Consider the following 6000-nt stretch of genomic DNA (forward strand, 5'->3'; position numbering starts at 1 on the left):
GGATTTATTAGATTGACCTTTGCTTACGTCTATGGTTAATCTGTTCTTCGTTCAATTTATTATTAAAATGTACGTTAAAAACACATGCAATTATGAAATATTACGAAACATCGATGAAATTAAGTTCTGGAAACCTACTGAGAAGACTAGAAAACGGTGGTTGGACTTAGTCCGAACTTTAGTCCCTTCTGAGGTCATGATACAAGCTAATATTGAGACTAATTAACGAAGGAATTCCTTTTTCTTTAAAAGGAAAAAATGAAGTGTTTTGTGAATATATAAATATATAATTCAGTTCATTGTATTTGACGTGTCATTTTGATATTGCGTTTTCAATTGATATATCTTAGAATTATGTCTTATTTGATGTTAATGTACCATATCTTTTATAAATTCACCAATAATTACAAAAAAGATAATTTTGAATTTGCTCATTAGGGGATTTGTTTCAACAATGATTTCGTTCGAATTTGTTCTTTGTAGATTTGTTGCAAAGTTTCTTTCTAAATTATTCATTGAAGATTTGTTAATTTGTATTTCATATCAAGAAATCATTTAAAACTGTATTGTATTGTATATATATTTAAATTGTTTATATTAGAGTGATGGTACTTATACAGGGGCTGTTCAAAAAGTAAGTGTCTTAAGGTTATCATTCCAGGGTTCTTCCCTCTGTAATCAAACTACTACGGAAGTCCGCATTCGGGCCCCATTTACAACGATAACGTTGTATATTATAAAAAAAAGTATTACCTGTATAAAATTTACCTGTGCCAATTTATAAGAAAAGGAATCAGAGGCAGATTATGTGAGCAATTTTATATAATGAAAAGAGATATATGTAAATTATTTTCGATTGTCAATTTTTTCTTATGTAGTTGCTATGGTTACGATGTAAGTGTAATGAATTTGAATTCAGACATCTTGTAATGAAGAATAAGTCATAAGATTTACTGCTACGTAAGTTTAATCATTAAAACTAGTACAAAAATAATAATTTGTGTTTGTCTTCGTATTTAAAAGGAACCAGGTAATAATTAAATACTACATCAAAAGTTGTTATAGCTAAATAGTGTGTATAAAAACAGAAATGTATTTAAGATACTTAAGATGATAACCTTACATGTTGAATTAGATTTCATAACGCGCAATCTTCTGCGCAGGATTGTGACTATAAATCAGGATGTCGGTGTGATACTGCTACTGTTATAAAGTGGTTTGTGCACTGTTAAGATGTACAATCAAAAGCCAGGTGTTTCAGCGCGTGCAAAATGAAAGATAAATACTGCTTTACATATAAGACCATATTTATCTTCTCATAATGAGCAAAGGAAAGGTGAGATTCAAACCAATCTTTCCTTATCTCAAAGTAAAGCGTAAACCCTAAGTATATTTCACCACGTGAAAACCATTTTGAACTTGAAAAACAAAAGAAAATTATTCTTGTACATCCAAATGATCCTGATATTCCTGAAGAAGATGACACATGTAAAATTATATATCCTACACAAGAAATAATGCCGATGCCATGTATTGTCGAATTTTCAGATATTCATATGAAATACCCTTTGAAGAGGAGGTAGTAGTTCAAAATACCATTTCTGATAACATTTTAATATTCAACGAAATGAAGTATGAATGTACCTCTAATCAAGTAAGTGAATAAAACAAATTTTAGAAAATTATAAACTTTCTGAACCTCTACTTTGTGAACGCTGTGAACTTCGCAATGAAAACGATAGTGTTCACAACTGTGGAAGTGAAACTGATGAAGAATTAAATACTACTGTGTGGAATTTCTTAATTAGAAAATCAACAATGAAGCAAATATTAAAACAGTATCTGAAAACACATGTGAAATATATCGATGTGAATATTATACCGTATGTTATAAACAAATTTACCTATACATATGAAGAAATTACATTTAATGATTATCATGTTTCTGATTTAAGAGAAGCGTATCTTCAACAGGATAAACATGTGTTTCAACAATCCTCAGTGTGAGTATCATTGTGTTTCCGTTAATGCATATGATGATTGCGAATATCAGTGCAGTTCTTTTTCAGTAGATGAACAGTGTGTGTTACTGTGTATTGCACGATGGAAGCCACATCGTAAACTATTGTTACGGTTGTTTTGCAAATTGCAGTATTTTAGATGAACATGATTGCATTATTTTAGACTATGATATGTTATGCCATAACGCCTGGCGTGCTTTGTCTAATGCGCAAACCGTTGATGAGTTATGTGAAGAATTTGCAACAGTACATAGTGATATTGAAATTGATGATTGGATATTTATGTATGCATTATATAACATATTGCTAAGCAGAGAGAATATTCAATTAATTACGGAGTTAATCTTACAAAAGAGTTTACCATATAATATGTATTTTTAAAAGTTGTAAATTATAATAATAATGAAAAATAAAAACTCTTTTGTAAATCAATTAGAAAGCAATGTATGTAAGTTAACTCAGCATTAAACTAGCCAACATGTAATTGTACATACAATATTATAAATATTGATTGCATTAAACAATATTTTAAGGAATATGATATTGAAATTTCTAAATAAAATTTTTATCACTTTATATTATTCGTTTTTACTATTTATTTATGTATAAATACAATAAATATTATCGTACATGAAAAAGTCTGAGGAGAAAAATTACTTGTTGGAACAACCTTTAACATGTGTGTGTATGTAAGAAATTACTTTCTTAATTTTATTCATTCAATTCTGCAAGAATTTTGTTGTTCTTGTTAAAATGTTAACAGATAAATTATAGTTTAATCCTTCAAATAACTTATTCAATCAGTTCTGCAAGAACTTTGAATTCAAAGTAGTGGTAGTAGTAAAAGAACACTCATCAAATGCCAAATTTTTATAACGTGTTTCACCTTGTAATATACAAATATTATCTTTTATTCAAGAAAAGTTTTTATTAAATAAAAATCTGAAATAAAATTTCTATATATATTTATTCACAGATCAATCAAAAACAAGTACACAAACATACAATTATATATATATATATATATATATATATATATATATATATATATATATATATATAATTATTAAAAAGTAAAAGATAATATTTACATATAAAAATAAAACAACATAGGTTACAATATTATACACGTTAATACGATTCGCCTTTTGTTAATAAAATATGTACTAAATTTGTCAGATATACAGGGTTTCTTATCAAGTTCAAATATTTTTTCTCAAATACACATCTATTAGTCCTTTTTGGATGTGATTTCAAAAATATATTAAACATTTCATTTCTGACAATGTCTTTTACCATAATGCACCACTTTCTAATGTCTTAATGTCTCGATGTCAACGTAAAGACAGCGGTGCAACATTTGTCGTGCAGTGTTATAAACACACCCTTCACATAATAAAACATTATTCGGATTCCACTCCTTAACACACATTTTAATACAATTTTCATCTACAAACCCCAATGAACAATCACACTCACACTTTTCTTCTTCTTTGCACCACACTTATAAATCTAGTGGATATTTTTTAGGTGAACATACAAAATCCACTAGTGAAACAATTGCTTCTGGTGAATTTGTCTTACATTCATCCAATTCCTCAAAGAAGCGAAGAATGTCTCCTGCCTCCCCTTCACTGAATAGGTCCGGAGATGCTGGTCTTTCCGGTAAGGTCAATTTCAATGAATTTTTAGTGCTAATGGTGGTGTGGATGGCGATGCTGGAGAAATTGAAGATGGTGCTACCCCTACTTGTACTGGTGAAGCCTGTGATGCTGTTGCTAGTGGTAACCCATCTGGTGAGAATGCTAATGCCGGATCTACCGCCAATAATGATGGAGATAGTGCTACTGATCCTACTGGAGACGTAGGAATTAAAACTGGATCATTCGTTAAATCAATAATTTCCTCCTCTATAATGACATCTGGAGGTTGAGGAAAACCCTCTGAAACTTAAACTTTTTCTTTGGAGCTTCATTAATATCAAACGGTGAATCCCAATCTACCTCATTGCAAAGCTCAATTTCTCGTTGCGCCTAAGTGTCAAAGGACTCCATGACGATTCTATGCTCATCTTCTCTTCGAAACCCATACATAAAGAAAAATTTACCAACGACGTCATACCACGTGATATTTTAAATCAAATTTTTCAAACGGTTCCCTATTACTAGATATAAAATATTTTTCAAAACAATCAATCTTCGCTTTCCCAAATTTCATAATTATACGGTATAAGGAAATCATATATCATGCCACCATGTTATTCACGTGATCACTTATTCTCTTAAAACAACAACATAGCGTTATGTTCTAAAAATAAATTCATACACAAAACTTTAGTTACAATAAACTTTCCTTTATTAACGTTATCCAGGTAATTATACCGTTCATGTATTTTCAATAATAATAATAATAATAATAATAACAAAAACATTTCATCAATACTGTTATTCACCTCATCATTTGGATGTCATCCATTTGCAAATAATTGGTACACATATTTTCAAAAAAGAAATCTGTTATTTTATTCTAACATTAATGTTAATCAAGTGCAAATAAGTTATTTACAATATAAAACGCATTTTTACTATTTCAGGTCAGTATTTCCTAATGTCTACCGTTGGCAATGTCAAATTTCTTTTCAATTCCCAATGGTATTTTGTGAAGTTAAATTCTCCGCCATTATTCTCTAATGTGTACTCATCGTGAGGCCATAGTTCTTTCCTACCGCATTGTTGCTATTCTGTGATGTTAAATTTGATTTTATTCTTCGTCGGTATTCTCTGATATCTACCAAGTGTAATGTCAAATTCCCAGGTACAGCATAACTGGTAATTACATACCGTTGTACAGTAATTTGATTTTATTCTTCGTCGGTATTCTCTGATATCTACCAAGTGTAATGTCAAATTCCCAGGTACAGCATAACTTTGCATAAAGAGTGTAAAAGTAAAAGGAGTGTAATGCCAAAGTTCGTTTCTATCTTGTTGTCGGTATTCGGTAATGTTAAATTTGATTTTATTCTTCGCCAGTATTTTCTCATACGTACCCACCACGGAACCAAGCTTCCTTTCTATTAGTCAACGGCATTCTGTGATGTCTACCCACCGCATTATCAAAGTTGTTTTCTATTAATTGTCGGTATTCTCTGACGCCTACCCAGCGCGGCGCCAATGTTGTTCGCTAATGCGTCGGCATCATTCTGTGATGTCACGTAGCATTAAGATCAATACCTTGCGTCAGCAACTTTCACTTCCCCTGAAAACAGAAAATCTTTCTGTGAGATTCTAGTTGTTGACTTTAACCATAAAGGATGTGCAAAGACCGAGTTTTATATCTTACTGGATCTTCTTTTTCTTTTCTTAATGGATCTGAAGTTCTTTTCTTATTGGATCACAATTATAAAGTGTTCAGCGAGTTCTTCACATGTTGACACATTTTAGTACGCACACACTCAATGACTGTTCAAATAAATAAATAAAGATTTTACACCTCACAAAAGCCCGACGTCTTTCAGAGAATCCACATTATTCCTTCCCTACTAATCCACTCCAGTTCTTCCTCCACAAGTTCGCGAAGTTTTTCAGATTATTACCAACGAGTTCTTCACATGTTCACATGTAGTGTTCTGAATTTACAAAGTAAATAATCCAATAAAATAAATATTACAAATAAATAAAGAAATGTTCCTCCTCCTTCTAATCCGACTTCCCATCTTTTAACAAGGAGTATTATTGTACATAATACGCGAAGGAAAAATAAGTAAACAGCGAGTAATTTCAGGGCTTTCACAAAGGGATCCCGCGTTCAATGTCCATTTTGGTACACTCACACAGAGTGTTCGAGTAATTATTACGAGCTGGTTAAAATGTTTCTAATTCGACTTTCCATAGGAAAGGATATGTAAAAAAGACAAAGTGTTCGAATAATTATAAGCTAGTTAAAATATTAGTGTACACGCATTTGGCGTGGAAGTCCCGGG

The sequence above is a fragment of the Thermobia domestica genome, chromosome 12, assembly GCF_964235325.1.
Source record: "Thermobia domestica chromosome 12, izTheDome1.hap1.1, whole genome shotgun sequence".
In the NCBI taxonomy this organism is placed as follows: domain Eukaryota; kingdom Metazoa; phylum Arthropoda; class Insecta; order Zygentoma; family Lepismatidae; genus Thermobia; species Thermobia domestica.